This window comes from Scylla paramamosain, chromosome 15, assembly GCF_035594125.1.
Source record: "Scylla paramamosain isolate STU-SP2022 chromosome 15, ASM3559412v1, whole genome shotgun sequence".
Classification (NCBI taxonomy): domain Eukaryota; kingdom Metazoa; phylum Arthropoda; class Malacostraca; order Decapoda; family Portunidae; genus Scylla; species Scylla paramamosain.
Genome location: NC_087165.1, coordinates 17,113,512 through 17,128,511, shown reverse-complemented (window position 1 = coordinate 17,128,511; position 15,000 = coordinate 17,113,512). Strand labels below are relative to the sequence as shown.

General features: G+C 42.5%; 1 protein-coding gene across 1 annotated transcript in view; it reads left to right on the top strand.

Moving 5' to 3' along the window:
• The window catches only part of LOC135107245 (uncharacterized), a 175,962-nt gene that overhangs the window by 61,891 nt on the left and 99,071 nt on the right, over positions 1–15,000 (top strand). The window lies entirely within an intron of this gene.

Sequence of the window (15,000 nt, the reverse complement as noted above, 5' to 3'; positions counted from 1 at the left end):
ACATAAAAAAACATTATCATCAACAACAAAAGCAACATTGATGATGATAATAATAACAATAATAATAATAATAATAATAATAATAATAATAATAATAATAATAATAATGATAATATCTTTCATACAACTAATTATTTTCCAATTATGTTGAACGACATTTGAGAACAACGCAGAAGTCCTATTCCATGTTAAAATTTATCATTATCGTTGTTGTTGTTCATGTTGTTGTTGTTGTTGTTGTTGCTGAAGTTGCTGCTGCGGTTGTTATTGCTGTTGCTGTTGCTGTTGCTGTTGCTGCTGCTGCTGCTGCTGCTGCTGCTGCTGCTGCTGCTGCTGCTGTTGTTGTTGTTGTTGTTGTTGTTGTTACTGTTGTTATTATTGTTGTTGTTATCATTATCATCATCATCATCATCATCATCATCATCATCATCATCATCATCATCATCATCATCATCATCACTAACACTGTTATCATTATGAATGTGTGTGTGTGTGTGTTTGTGCATGGACTAACCCTCTTTGCGTTGGCCAGGTATGTAGATAGATTACTAATTATCGCTCTCATCATCATCATCATCATTGCCATCCCTCCAAAGATCATTGGATGCCATCGAGGGATCAGTAATATTGTTGTAATTAAAACCTCTCTGTCTATATGTCTTTATTTTTTACATAAAGCTATAATTATGCGAGTATATTTGTCAGGCACACCACACACACACACACACACACACACACACACACACACACACACACACACACACACACACACACACACACACACACACACACACAGACACGGACTCATTTCCCTTCATCTCCGATTACTCGCAGACATTCATTCTCATTCGAATTATTTCCCAGACGTGAAGGAAAGAGAGAGAGAGAGAGAGAGAGAGAGAGAGAGAGAGAGAGAGAGAGAGAGAGAGAGAGAGAGAGAGAGAGAGAGAGAGAGAGAGAGAGAGAGAGAGAGAAAGGAAGAAAATAGAGAAAGACTGATGGAGGAACGAATGGAGGAAGGGAGGCAAGGTGAAAGGGAGGGAGAGATGGTTAAAAAGAAGTCAGACAAAAGGAAAAGAGGGAAAGGAGGAACAGAGTGAAGGAAGGAGGGAGGTAAGGAAGAAGTAAGGAAGGAAGGGAGCGACAGAAGAAAGAATGAGAGGTAAAGAGTGAAGAAGCAAGAGTGGGAGGAGAGGAAAGAAGGATGGAAGGAATCAGACAGAAAGAAGGAAAGGAAAGAAAGAAAGAAGGACAGACAGAAAGAAGAAGAAAAGAAAGAGAGAGAGAGAGAGAGAGAGAGAGAGAGAGAGAGAGAGAGAGAGAGAGAGAGAGAGAGGGAGAAAGAGGCGCAGACGCAGAAAAGACGGAAAAGGACAGAGTAAAGGAGAGAGGTCAGGAGGAGAGAAGGAAGGGAGAGAAGGAAGGAGAGTGGGTTGGACTATAAGGAGATTCAGGCCCATTATCAGTCGATCTGTGTGATCCACAAATTTTGAAACTCGCAAAACACGCGAGAGAGAGAGAGAGAGAGAGAGAGAGAGAGAGAGAGAGAGAGAGAGAGAGAGAGAGAGAGAGAGAGAGAGAGAGAGAGAGAGAGAGAATGCAGTAATTGGTAATACTCCTCTGTTCGGCCTCACAAAAAGCACAATGGGTATGACATGTTTCATACCACGTTTTTATCACACAGACACACGCCCGCTCAGACAGGTATCGGCGTTTTTCTTTTTGCTTTTTTTTTTTTCTTGCAGCCGCAGGAATGAGTATTATGGATGGAGGCGGAGGAGGAGGAATAGGAGGAGGAGGAGGAGGAGGAGGAGGAGGAGGAGGAGGAGGAGAAGGAGGAGGAGGAGCAGGAGGAGGGGGAAGAGATGGAGGATTTCGCTTGGGACACGGCAGGGAGGGAGTTGATATTGCATCGTCTTCATTACGGTTCCCTCCATCCTGAAGGTCGAGAGAGAGAGAGAGAGAGAGAGAGAGAGAGAGAGAGAGAGAGAGAGAGAGAGAGAGAGAGAGAGAGAGAGAGAGAGAGAGAGAGAGAGAGAGAGAGAGTATTAGAAAACCGGTGTTAAATTTTCTCATTATCCTCTCTCTCTCTCTCTCTCTCTCTCTCTCTCTCTCTCTCTCTCTCTCTCTCTCTCTCTCTCTCTCTCTCTCTCTCAATACAGGAGTGTAGGCGTTTATCATAAAGTTTTAAATAGGTTTTGAGAACCTTAGATGGGATATGTAGATGAGGGTCGCAGCTCCCTCTCCACCCCCTTCCTCCTCCATCCCTCCCTCTCGCTTTTCCTTCCCTCCCGTTCCTCCCTTCTCCTTCACACCATTCCATAACACTACATTTTTTTATTCCACTTCATAGGACTCTCTCTCTCTCTCTCTCTCTCTCTCTCTCTCTCTCTCTCTCTCTCTCTCTCTCTCTCTCTCTCTCTCTCTCTCTCTCTCTCTCTCTCTCTGTCACACAAAAAAATTCTCAGTCCTGGCTTTTTTTCTCTCTATAACACTTTTTATTCCGATTCACAAGACTCTCACTGAATCTCTTTCTCCTTTTATAGTCAGATATTTTGTGTAACCTCGACTAGAATAATTTTCCTTATCATTCTCTTCCCTCCCCCCTTTATTAATTCACTTATCATCAGTTACGCACCTTCCTCTAACTTTCCCTCACTCCACAACACTCCCCCCTCATTAATTCCCTTCTACCCTGCCTTCCTCGGCGGCTCCCCCACCCTCACCCACTCATTCACCGCCTCACCACTGTACTGCTTGCGTCTTCCGCCACCAGGGACACCACTGTGCCTTTAACATCCGTATCTGTATCAATTAGCCGCAGGTGTAAAGAGATAGGACACGTTCATCAACTACACACACACACACACACACACACACACACACACACACACACACACACACACACACACACACACACACACACACACTTTGCGGTAGTTTCATATGCAGTAAACTTGTCTCAGGGGCGATACCCGAACTTATAATGTGAGTGTAGATCATTACGGAGAGGAAGGGGAGGAGGGGAGAGGGGTGTGGGATGGGACACAAGAAGAAGGGGGAGGACGAGGTTGTGGTGGAGAAAGGGGACCGAGGAGGAAGAGGAAGAGGAGAAGGATAGGGTAGGAAGATAAAAAAGGAGAAATAGGAGAAAGGGGAACAGGAGGAGGAGGACGAGGAGAAGGAGGAGAAAGAATGGAAAGAAAAATAAATGGAGGTGGTGAAGAGAGGAAGGATGGATAAGGAAAAGCGATCGGAAAGAAAAGAAAAGAGGGAAAGAGGAGGACTGACAATGAATATGATAGACGAGGAGGAAAAAGAATAACGGAGGATGAGGAGGAGGAGGAGGAGGAGGAGGAGGAGGAGGAAAACTTGATTGAGAAGAAACAGATTTAGAGACAAAAATTCATGGAAACCAGATCTGAGAAAGGTATATGATTCTCTATAATGATGATAAAGATAATTGCAGCAGCAGCACCAACACCAGCAGTATTATTATTATTATTAGTAGTAGTAGTAGTAGTAGCAGTAGTAGCAGTAGTAGTAGTGATGATAATGAAGCACTCCTGCCTCAGCTACCACCACCACCACTGCCCCTGATAAACAGCGCCGTAATTCCAACACAATGAAATTTACGACTATTAAAAAATATACATAAAAATAAATAAATAAAACACTGATTCATATACTCATTCTATTTGCGGAGTGGAGTCCCCGAGCCAGTAAGCGAAGCCTTCCTGCTGAAAGGCATAAATAACAATGAGAAGAATGACAAGGACAATCTTCTGTTCATGCTTGGTACAGTGTGGCCTGCCTGCCTTGATTACCATTTCCATTATTGTTCTTGTATTTTTTCACATTTTTTTTTCTCTCAGTTTTTATCTTATGACGTTTTTATTCTCTGCCTGTCTACGCATGTGTGTTAGAATGGCTGAATGGCTCTCTCTCTCTCTCTCTCTCTCTCTCTCTCTCTCTCTCTCTCTCTCTCTCTCTCTCTCTCTCTCTCTCTCTCTCTCTCTCAATGGGTGTGCTAATGATGATGTCACGTAACTTTTTCACCTGGAAGCATTTCACCAGCAGAAGCTAATGAAGGCGAGAGAGCTCAGGTGTCAACGTATATCTCCAGATTACATTAAATATTTCACACTCAAACATATCAAATTGCCAAGTTAGTTAAGTGAGTTCAGAGTCTTGAGTCGAGTCATATATTGCAACATTATCCACTGGGGAGGAATATTTCGTCCTGCGCTCCCTGTGTGGATTTCTGAGATTCGTTTTCTTAAATATTTCAGTGCTATACGGTACAGCTGGATCCTAGAATTTCGATACACGTCTCGGTAAGTTGGGGACGATGTCTGGTATGACCTCTGTGACGAGTACTGAAATTCTTGGAGCCAACTGTACTTCATTTATGGATTTTTTCTTGCTCAATAACCACACTGTAATAAACATTATGTAGCCTGTAAATGTGAAAGCAATTCCTTCTTTTACTCTTTTGGGTGGCATTTCTTGTAGGTGCATGTAAAGATTGTACCGTGTTTCAGCGTTGTGATGTGTAGCATGTCGCAGTGAAAAGGCTGAATATTCTCGTGTCTTACTTCTACGACCTCCACAATTTCCAGCTAGCTATTGAAGTTATTGAGGCTTTCGAGAGTGTCTTCTTGCTTCTAGGAGACTTTAACTAGGAATCTAGATCTTTGTGCGAAAAGACATCTATGAGAGCCCGGTTAATCATCTCAGCGGTCTTTGAGAATAGTCGTGATGAGAGAACGAAGGGTTTAGATTTAGAATACGGGCGCGAGTGTCTCCCAGTTGATGGACTGAACCACGGTGAATGGCTCCCGGAGCTTACCAGTGTGATGACGTCCACTCCGCGACAGAGATTTGTGTGATGTGTAATTCCTTGACATCCTGCGTGATTCTCTCTCTCTCTCTCTCTCTCTCTCTCTCTCTCTCTCTCTCTCTCTCTCTCTCTCTCTCTCTCTCTCTCTCTCTCTCTCTCTCTTCAATAACACCGTTGCTGCGGAGGGTTCCATCACTCAGTTAATCTCGGTCTGTTTGTCTGTCTGCGTCTCTCTCTCTCTCTCTCTCTCTCTCTCTCTCTCTCTCTCTCTCTCTCTCTCTCTCTCTCTCTCTCTCTCTAAGGTAGACGGAATCCTAAATGTCACTATCCTACGCTCCCTGTTGACTGCTTCGCCTCAGACGTAACCTGCGCCGCGGCACGAACCCAAACCCTGCGTTCTTTGTTTACACAGGGACGGGAGGGAAGGGCACAGGGACCAAAATATCTCAAGGAAGCAGTGGAGAACTTTTATTGCGAGTATCCGAGGCAGCCTACGTAGGGTCAGGATAGATAAGGCATGGAGATGAAGGGAAAGATGGATAACGACTGGAGTGGAAATTGAGGACGGAGAGATAGGAGAGAGAGCAAGGGTGGAAGGTTTCTGGCGCAGAGACACGCATCAGCATTGTGAATATTCCCCATGCAGTCTGTAGTCTTGACCGGGTTGTATATGCACCGCGGGGACGATTGGGGATTGATGGAGAGGTGCTGGAGGGAAGGGGCCTTTAGGAAGGAGGGAATGGAGGTACAGGGATGGCGGGGGCGTGTATTGATGGCAGCGGCGGCAGGTCAGGGAGGCGGGGAGTGGTGGGAGGGGATGGTCTTGGGTTATGGGGTTAAGATAAACAAGTTACCAAGGGAGAGTAACAGTATGTCAGCTCGGGAGGGACGGAGGAGAGGGGAAAGTGTTGATGGAGAGGGGAGGGAGATAGCCAGTGGAAACAAAGCGAGAGTGGTGGTGGTGGTGGTGGAGGAGGAGGAGGAAAAAGGAAGGATGAAAAGTTAAGACTAAAAGTTGGGAAGATTCCTCTCCTTGTGTACGAATTGTTGAGTTACGAGCAAGATAACAACCGAGACTTTTGCTCAACTGACGTGTGTTTATACAATGTACGGTTGGAGGCAGTAGTTACCACGCTCACTCCCGATATGTTGAGCATCTCTCCCTGCTCGGATGGGTTGGTAGTCTTTCAGGTCTCGGGCTTTCAAGGACATTGACAACGGATTTCCTAACTTAGAATTAAGGGGAAACACTACACACAATGAAGGTGAAGTAAGCGCAGAATGTTACTCTTCTTTATTCTCTGTATTGTACATCAGTGAATACACTACCACTTAGTGCCGGTGAAAAAAAGAATGAAAATACGGAAATGAGCGCAGGATGTTACTGTAAATCTACGAATATAACATAATGCACTTATGGGAGGCAGCAACAGAAAGTACATTAAGCGTTTTTCCTCTCACAGTAATGTAAAAACTTGAGAGTGACGTGGTTCTCTTCCTGATAATGCGTGATTAATTATTATTTTTATACAAGATAACGGTAAGACATCGTTATATAGTGATTTACTGATGATTGAACGTCTGTTAGCAAGGAACACAGTAGAGTGAAGGTGTCTTTTTCCCAGTGATGGTTGCAATGTGGTAATTATATTGACGACTTCTTGACCACACATCTCTGTCTCCCACTCTCATCACGCACTGCGATACGAAACATCTAACAGAACCAGAAGTAATGCATGAGATCTTTATAAGCATCTACAAGAAAGTGGGGGATGAAAAAGAATAGATTTTGCTATTTCTACCATGTGTAAAGATTGCACGTGGTTATAGAACAAGTAAAGATGTCTCATAGTGATAGTGATTGGTAATTAAGGAAAGATGCACTAAATAGCTCTCAAAGGGTTTTAAAGATTCATGAAAATATAAGTACTCCAGATATTTAATGAAACAAAATAGATAAATAGAATTTTTAACCGTCATTGTATTTAGGAATAATTATTAGGTACATTAAGGTTCGAAAGAGTAATAAATGCGTAATAAAGATATAAATCCTAGTTTACGTTAATGTTACGCTCTTTTATGGTTAGATTAGATTAGGTTTACAGATAGAATTGATAGGCTTTTTTGAAATTAGGTCATGTTAGGTTAGGTCATGTTAGGTTAGGGTTAGGAATAGGTAAGTTTTTTTTTTTTTTTAGGCGTAGGTTAGGTTAGGTTTAGGTTAAGATTATGGTAGATTGAGTTAGATTAGGTTAAGATTATGGCAGGGTAGATTAGGTTATTTCGAAAACAGTGAAAACACAGATACTTTAAATGCAACCATCTCTCTCTCTCTCTCTCTCTCTCTCTCTCTCTCTCTCTCTCTCTCTCTCTCTCTCTCTCTCTCTCTCTCTCTCTCTCTCTCTCTCTCTCTCTCTCTCTCTGTCATTCACACACACACACACACACACACACACACACACACACACACACACACACACACACACAACAAGCAGTAACACAAGCACAGTCAGTCAGCCAGGAAGATGTAAGCAGGGAGATGGGACGTCCGGGATGGAAGCTTGTGTACGAGACGTGGGACTTGCGGGACTGAAAAGCCAATAAGGCCGCATTAACCTGTGTCCAGCCAACCCTGCTTACCGATCGCCTGAAGGGACGCAGCAAAGGCCACCAGAGCACAGAGAGCCGAGGAGGGAGCAGGGAGGGTGGGCCGGGAAGAGAAGGGAGGGAGAGTAATATTGCTTCTAAGACAAGTTGTTTTCCTATATGAGAAAAGAAGACAGGGTGAGGGGGCACACAAATCCAGGGATAGAGGGGACAGAGAGTTACATAGAGTTACATAGAAACACAGGCCACAACAGACCTTTCGGTCCTCATGAGGTGACCTGACCTAAGACTACAAAGGTGGTAGTAGAAGAAATGGACAGCAAAGCGGAAGGCTCTCTTTCCACCCTCCACTCCCTGCGGCATAAGCCGTACAGGAAACAGGTCGGAAATAAATACCTTACAGGGTTAGAGAAAGAAAAACCCGAAAGAAATTTTATAGGAAAGAATGAAAATAAATGAAATGAGGTGCCCATTTCCTGAAGGCAAGGAAGTTAATCTCAAACAAATGCCGCGGACTGGAGGCAAAATATTTATCAAGACAGCGTTTAAAAGTTTCTACGGTGTTGCTATCTATCACGTCTTGAGGAAAACCATTCCATAGATTAACTGCACGATGGAAGGAAGTATTTTTTGATTCATGAGAGTTGAAGGATTTCCCGACAATTTTGCAACCGTTTCCTCGCCTGCAATTTGAAAAATTTATCGTGAAATATTTGCTGCAGTCCATGTTGTCAATGCCTTTGATGATTTTAAACACATGTATTAAGTCGCCTCTTAGTCTTCTTTGTGTTAATGGGAATAGATTTATTTTTTTAAGTCGCTCTTCGTATGATTTGTTTCTTAGGCTTGGTATAACTTTCATTACTCTACGGTGAACTCGTTCTAATTTATCTACGCCTTTCTGGTAATCAAGGCACCATGCATGAACGCAATATTCCAAAAGGGGACTGATTAAAGTGTTATACAAAGTGAGGATTGTATCCTTAGATTTATATTAAAAAGATCTGCCGATTAAGCCAATTATTTTATTTGCTTTTCTTACAACTTCTGAACATTGCTGGTTATGTTTTAGGCTACTCGATATTGTTAGTCCTAAATCAATTTCGCTGTCCATAATTTTAAGTTGAGTGCCGTTCAAAATATGCTTTCTCGTTTCGATACCGTATGTGATTTTTCGGTTTGATTTTTTCGATACCGCCTTTTTTTTTTTTATCGGAGTTACGTTAGCGAGCTTCCACTCATAAGGCACTGTACCGGACCGCAGGAATTTATTGAACAATAAAGTCAGAAGTTTAACTAATTCGGATTTCGTTTTTTTTAAGATGCTGAGTGAGATCGTGTCAGCCCCGGGTGACTTACTTACTTTAAGTTTATCGATACATTTTGACACGTCTCTTTCTGTTATGATGATACTACTGAGGGCATTGCTATTATATAATTGGACTGGTGGCACCATAGGTATATCGCTGAGGTCTTCTGCTGTAAAGAATGATGCAAAAAAAAGTGTTAAGAGTGTTAGTGTTTTTCTCATCGTTAGTGATTTCTCTTTTGCTTGATAAAGCAATATAACTTCTTTGGGTTTGTCTTACTTTGGCTTGCAAGGTGTAATTCAGTGGCCCTTTTGTTGTGTTTGATTAACCTCCTTGCTTTACGTCTTAACTCTGTGTACTCGTATCTATAGTGTTTTTACTCCTGGAAGAACGTTTGGGCGTTAGTCGAGTAGGGGAATTCCCCGCGAGCTGCGTTGCCGTGTCTCTGCAAGAACAATTATTGGTTTAACACCTTGGTGGAAAGGACAGGCGACCGTCCTAACGTCCCTCCACGCCTCTCTCTCTCTCTCTCTCTCTCTCTCTCTCTCTCTCTCTCTCTCTCTCTCTCTCTCTTAGTATTGCATGATACTGTGTGAATAATTTTGTTCTATAATTTATTTGTTCCTGGTAATTGTCCCGCTTAATATCGATTTGGGCCAGAGTTGGTTCGTCGCACTTTCGTCTCACTTACATTAGTGCCTTTGCCTGTTCGAGCAATTGCTCTGGAGGATGCAATGATAAGACCTTTATTGGCCCTTCTCTTCTAAAAATACTTATTCCTGTAGTAAATAAGTTTTTTCTCCAGCTGTGAAGAACACACGAGCACTTGGAATTTGCTTCCATCGTGGGAGTCTGCCTACCCCCAGGTGCTCAACCTAAATGACAACGCCGCAAAGCTATGTTGTCAAATGTTGTGATATTTATGTAAAAACCCAAACTATTTATTATCTTAAAAACCGAACCATTCGTAGCACTGCATGGTCTGACGAGGTCGGGGACATGGTTATCACGTATCAGAGTTTGTACAAATTGAGTAAGTGGCCGTGATGCGAGGTGAATGGTTCGCCCTACTTTTGTCACCGGTAAATTAAAATCACCAAGGATTACGGCATCGTGTGCGTCACCAATCTCGCTAATTTGTTCGAAAATGTTGCTATCTGTTTAGACTGGCTGGGCTGGCGGTTTGTACATAAGAATTATTGCTAGTTTCATATCGCAATTATTTTTTTAATAATATGAAAAGCGTTTTGACAATAAAACAGGATTGAGACTGGTTTTGATGTAGAATAAATTGTCGCTTTCATTTTTATTTATTCTACTTTTTCAAATGTTACGTAACCGGGAATTCAGTCAAATAGTCCCTAACTTCTGCACACACACACACACACACACACACACACACACACACACACACACACACACACACACAGACAGAAATAGCTAGATAGATAGATAGATAGATAGATAGATAGAAAGACAGAGAGAGAGAGAGAGAGAGAGAGAGAGAGAGAGAGAGAGAGAGAGAGAGAGAGAGAGAGAGAGAGAGAGAGAGAGAGAGAGAGAGAGAGAACAAAAGAGGCATACATATAGATAAACAACAGAAAAATAGGCATAAAAAGAGAAGGAAAGAAAATAGATACACAAAAAGATCGTGGAAACAAAAAAAAAGTCATATGGACAGACAAAATAAAAAAAAAGATAGAATGCAAAAAGGAAGAACAAACAGACAGATAGAATAGCAAACAGATAAAAAGAAAGAGTTAGACAAGAAGAAAAGCAGACACACAGTCAAAGATGAATAGATGAAGAACATTATAAACTTTGTTAAGAGCAAACACAGACATACACACACACTCACACACACACACACACACACACACACACACACACACACACACACACACATCATGAAAAAAAAATATCTACAAACAATATTTCTGTGATAATTTTGTTGATAGAAATTACTGAACAGATTTCCTGTTCGTAAATTTTGAGTTCTTTCATTTTTTCCTCCATTTTTTCTCCCTTTCTTTTCTTTATAGTAACAGCGAATATTTACATCTGACGCTGCACTTTTCTTCACTTTTCTTTACTTTTTACACCCAATTTTTAAAGCATCCATTAGTTTTTTTTTCATACTTTTTTTTTTTTCACCTAAAGTCGTTTGCACAGTTTTCTCTCCTTCCTTCCACCATCCCTCCTTTTTCCCCCTCCGTTTTTTTATTTACTCCATCATCCCACGCCTCTTGTTATCTTTCTCTTTTTCTTTTTTTTCCCGTGTCTTTCTTGTATTCAGTTCTTTCATCATCTCCATTTTCCTTCCTTGTCCAAACCTTCCTTTCATCGATTTTATTTTTTGCCGTCATTTCTTTCCTCTTTCTCTTCTCCGCCAGTGTTTCTTTCCCTGAATCCTCTCTCTCTCTCTCTCTCTCTCTCTCTCTCTCTCTCTCTCTCTCTCTCTCTCTCTCTCTCTCTGTTCCTTTTATTTGCCTTACATTTGTTAAGCTTTCATTGTTCTGCCTCGCTATCATCAATTTCCTCCTTTCCTCTCCATTCGTCTCCTTTTCTCCAGCATTACTTTATCTTATTTTTTGCTCCTCTATTCGCTTCCATCATCTCCTTTCTTTCCCTTTTCTTTTGTGTTTCCTTTCCTCTTATCTTCTCTTCCCTTCCCTCCTCCTGTCTTTTTATCTATCACGATCTTCTTTACATTATGTTCTTTACATGCTTGTCTATCATATTCTTTTTTACTTCTTTGTTTTTCCTCCTCCTTCTATCCCCTTCCCCTCCTCCTCTTCTTTCTCCCATCCTTTATTCTCTTTCTCTTTCCTTCTAATTCCCCAACTAATCTGCTGCTGTTTGTTCTTCTTTTGTATTCTTTTGTGTTCCTTTCTGCTCCTCTTCCTCTGTCTTATCCTTCTTTTACTTCTAACCACTCCTCCTCCGCCTCCTCTTCCTCTTCTTGCTTCTCCCACTCGTCCTCCTCGTCCTCTTCCGCCTTCTCTTCTTTCAGCTTTTTCCACTCCTCCTCCTGCTCTCTCTCTCTCTCTCTCTCTCTCTCTCTCTCTCTCTCTCTCTCTCTCTCCATGTTTCTTTTTAATTTTATTTTTAATCCTCTTGCTTATGATCGATTTTTGTTCCATTAGTTACTTTTACCTTTTTTTTTGTATTTTCCTTATTGCTTGTGGCAGTTCCGTTTCAATCATTAGTAAATCTCTCTCTCTCTCTCTCTCTCTCTCTCTCTCTCTCTCTCTCTCTCTCTCTCTCTCTCTCTCTCTCTCTCTCTCTCTCTCTCTCTCTCTCTCTCAGACTTAAGGACCTTTCTCCGTGCTAATGCTTTGTTCTTCGTATACCTTGTCTAATTACCTCCGGTTTTTTTCCCTTCTCTTCTTCCTTATCATCCACTTCTTCCTTGATTCCCCCTCCTTCTCCTACTCCTCCTCCTCCTCCTCCTACTTCTGCTCTCTTTCGTCCTATCCTTCATCTTGTGCCGCCTCATTTTGCACTCTTCCTCTCTTTTTATTCTCCCTTATCCTCTTATCTTGTCCTCCCGTCTTCTTCTCTCCTTCTTCTTCCTGCTTCTTCTTTTGCTTCGCGTGCTCCTGCATCAATTCGTCATTCCTCCTCCTCCTCCTCCTCCTAATCCTCCTCCTCCTCCTCCTCCTCCTCCTCCTCATCATCATCATCATCATCATCATCATCATCATCATCATCATTATTCTGCTTCTATCTTGTTTTTGTTCTTATTCTTCTTATTGTTCTTGTTCTTGTTCATATTGCTTCTGTTGTTGTTGTTGTTGTTGTTGTTGTTGTTGTTGTTTTTGTTGTTGTTGTTGTTGTTGTTGTTGTTACTCTTCTTCCTCTTCTTCCTCTTCTTCTTCTCCCTCCTCCTCCTAATCCTAATCCTCCTCATCCTCTTCTTTCCCGTATAACAGAAATTCCCATGGTAATGTGGTTACGTTCTGGTTTCTGAGAGGATAAAGCCGTATGAGATTTCCCTTTCTCTCTCTCTCTCTCTCTCTCTCTCTCTCTCTCTCTCTCTCTCTCTCTCTCTCTCTCTCTCTCTCTCTCTCTCTCTCTCTCTCTCTCTCTCTCTCATATGCTACACTTACAGACGCCATTTTTTCTTTGACTCCCACGAAGTTTTGCGATATTGAAACTTTTGTTCATGTTGTTATCTATTTTTTTCCTCGTGACTGAATAGTAGTGGAGGAGTTGATTGCAGTGCACATGTAGTAGTAGTAGTAGTAGTATCGTGTGCTTATGAAAGACGTGTCACATTTATTGGCCTCTTTCTAGTATCTTTAGGCCGGTAGTAGTTTTAATAGTAGTAGTAGTAATAGTAGTAGTAGTAATAGTAGTAGTGGTATTAGTAGTAGTAGCAGCAGCAGCAGCAGCTGCAAGAGCAGTAATACCGGTTGTTGCCCTCGCTGCAGTAAAAATCGTAGTAGTGGTGGCGTAGTAATGAAGCACGTAGTAATAAAAAAAACCAGGTGTCCTTGTGTGGGAGGTGACAACAGCCTGGCGGGCGTCCTTCAGTTCAAGCCACACACCAAAAGTTACGGCCAGCAGGAGGCACGAAGGTCATTGTAAACCCTGCACGGTCATGGACGGGGCTTCGAACTCAGATCTTAAAAATTGGGAAGTCCACACAGTGCCTCCGTGTGAGACCTGTGCCTTTTGTCTTCTGTCCCTGCGGCTGTCCTCTTCTCCGCTGTTTCTTATGTCCTTTTTTTACTTTCTTTTTTTCTTCCTTCCTCTTGCCGTCGACCACTCTTGCCTCCACTCATTCCTTTACTCGGAATGCCTTCACACACACACACACACACACACACACACACACACACACACACACACACACACACACAGACAGTGCGCACTCACACTCATGCAAGCACATATTCCAAAATTTTTTCGTGTATGAGCACATTCCCTGTTTAATAACTTAATATTCTCTCTCTCTCTCTCTCTCTCTCTCTCTCTCTCTCTCTCTCTCTCTCTCTCTCTCTCTCTCTCTCTCTCATTTTTCCTTCCATTTCTCAAAAACAAGCAGTGCTTTCATATCATCACGTCATTTACCTTCCTGGCCGTGCCGGTGTCAGGGCTCTGCTGCTCCGGGCTGCAAGGCGGCGTGGCAGCACATGCCTCGCTTCTCTCCTCGAGTCGCTTGCCTTGAAGCTGCCAGTCGTAACGTTCGCTATCTTGTTCGTTCGTCACGAGCGCTCCTGCCTCCGTGCGACATCTACAATACTGACCAAATTGTCCCCTTACATTATGATCGACGTTGTGATGATAATCATTATCATCATATCATAACTCGGCAACCCAATTTCCTGCAACAAACAGTCGGCGAGTCACCGACCTGACCAAACAGGCAGAGGGGACCGGCCCATCCAGTCACCGGAGACACATGTTACTGACATACAAAGGGCAGAGTTAGCAACGCTTCACAGAGCTACACACATGTGCCTCTGCGTGTTCTTCGTATAGTTGTATTGCATGAATGGGCTTCTGCCGGGCACGAAGTACAGGAGCCAGATATGTACCAAGGTTGCAGCATTACAGCGCCTCGCCCCGTGAATTCAGTGCCACCCTGCTTCACAGACAAGACCGGCAAAAGGGTCAAATACTCGCGACGTGGAATATTTGAGATTACAATGATAAAACATTTTTTCCTTAAAAATCTGAGTATTGAAGCTTAGCATTTCACAGAGCGTCGTGCTTCTGCTTTTGATGGAAATTGAGAGACCTTGCTCATAGGCGTTACAGTGGCAGCCAGTGCCGCGCAGTACCTGCAGCCAATGGTCCTCCTCACACCGATTTCTTATACCGATTTATTATTCCTCCATTAAAACTTCAGTTCATAACATACGATTATCTAAAAACCAGTGTCAGTTCTTATTGAAATATACATTTTTATTCTTGTCTGCTCTCCTAGCTGCAGAACCGCGTTTTTCATCTGTGGAGAATCAGTTTCATGTGTAACGGTGAGATTATCAGAATCCCGGATTTTTTTCTCCCGGGCACACTAACCCAGAGGATCACAGGCTGGAGGTTTGGGTAAAAAAATATGTTAAAATGATTTGTCAAACTTGAGGCCGATGATTTTTTTTTTTTTACCTTCTATTCAAGTCGACAAGTGGACGGGAAACAAAGGAGTTCGGAGAGTCGCTGTCGAGCGAAGTTAAATCATTCCTCAGGTGTGCATTGCAGTGCAATTGATCACCGATCATTATCAGG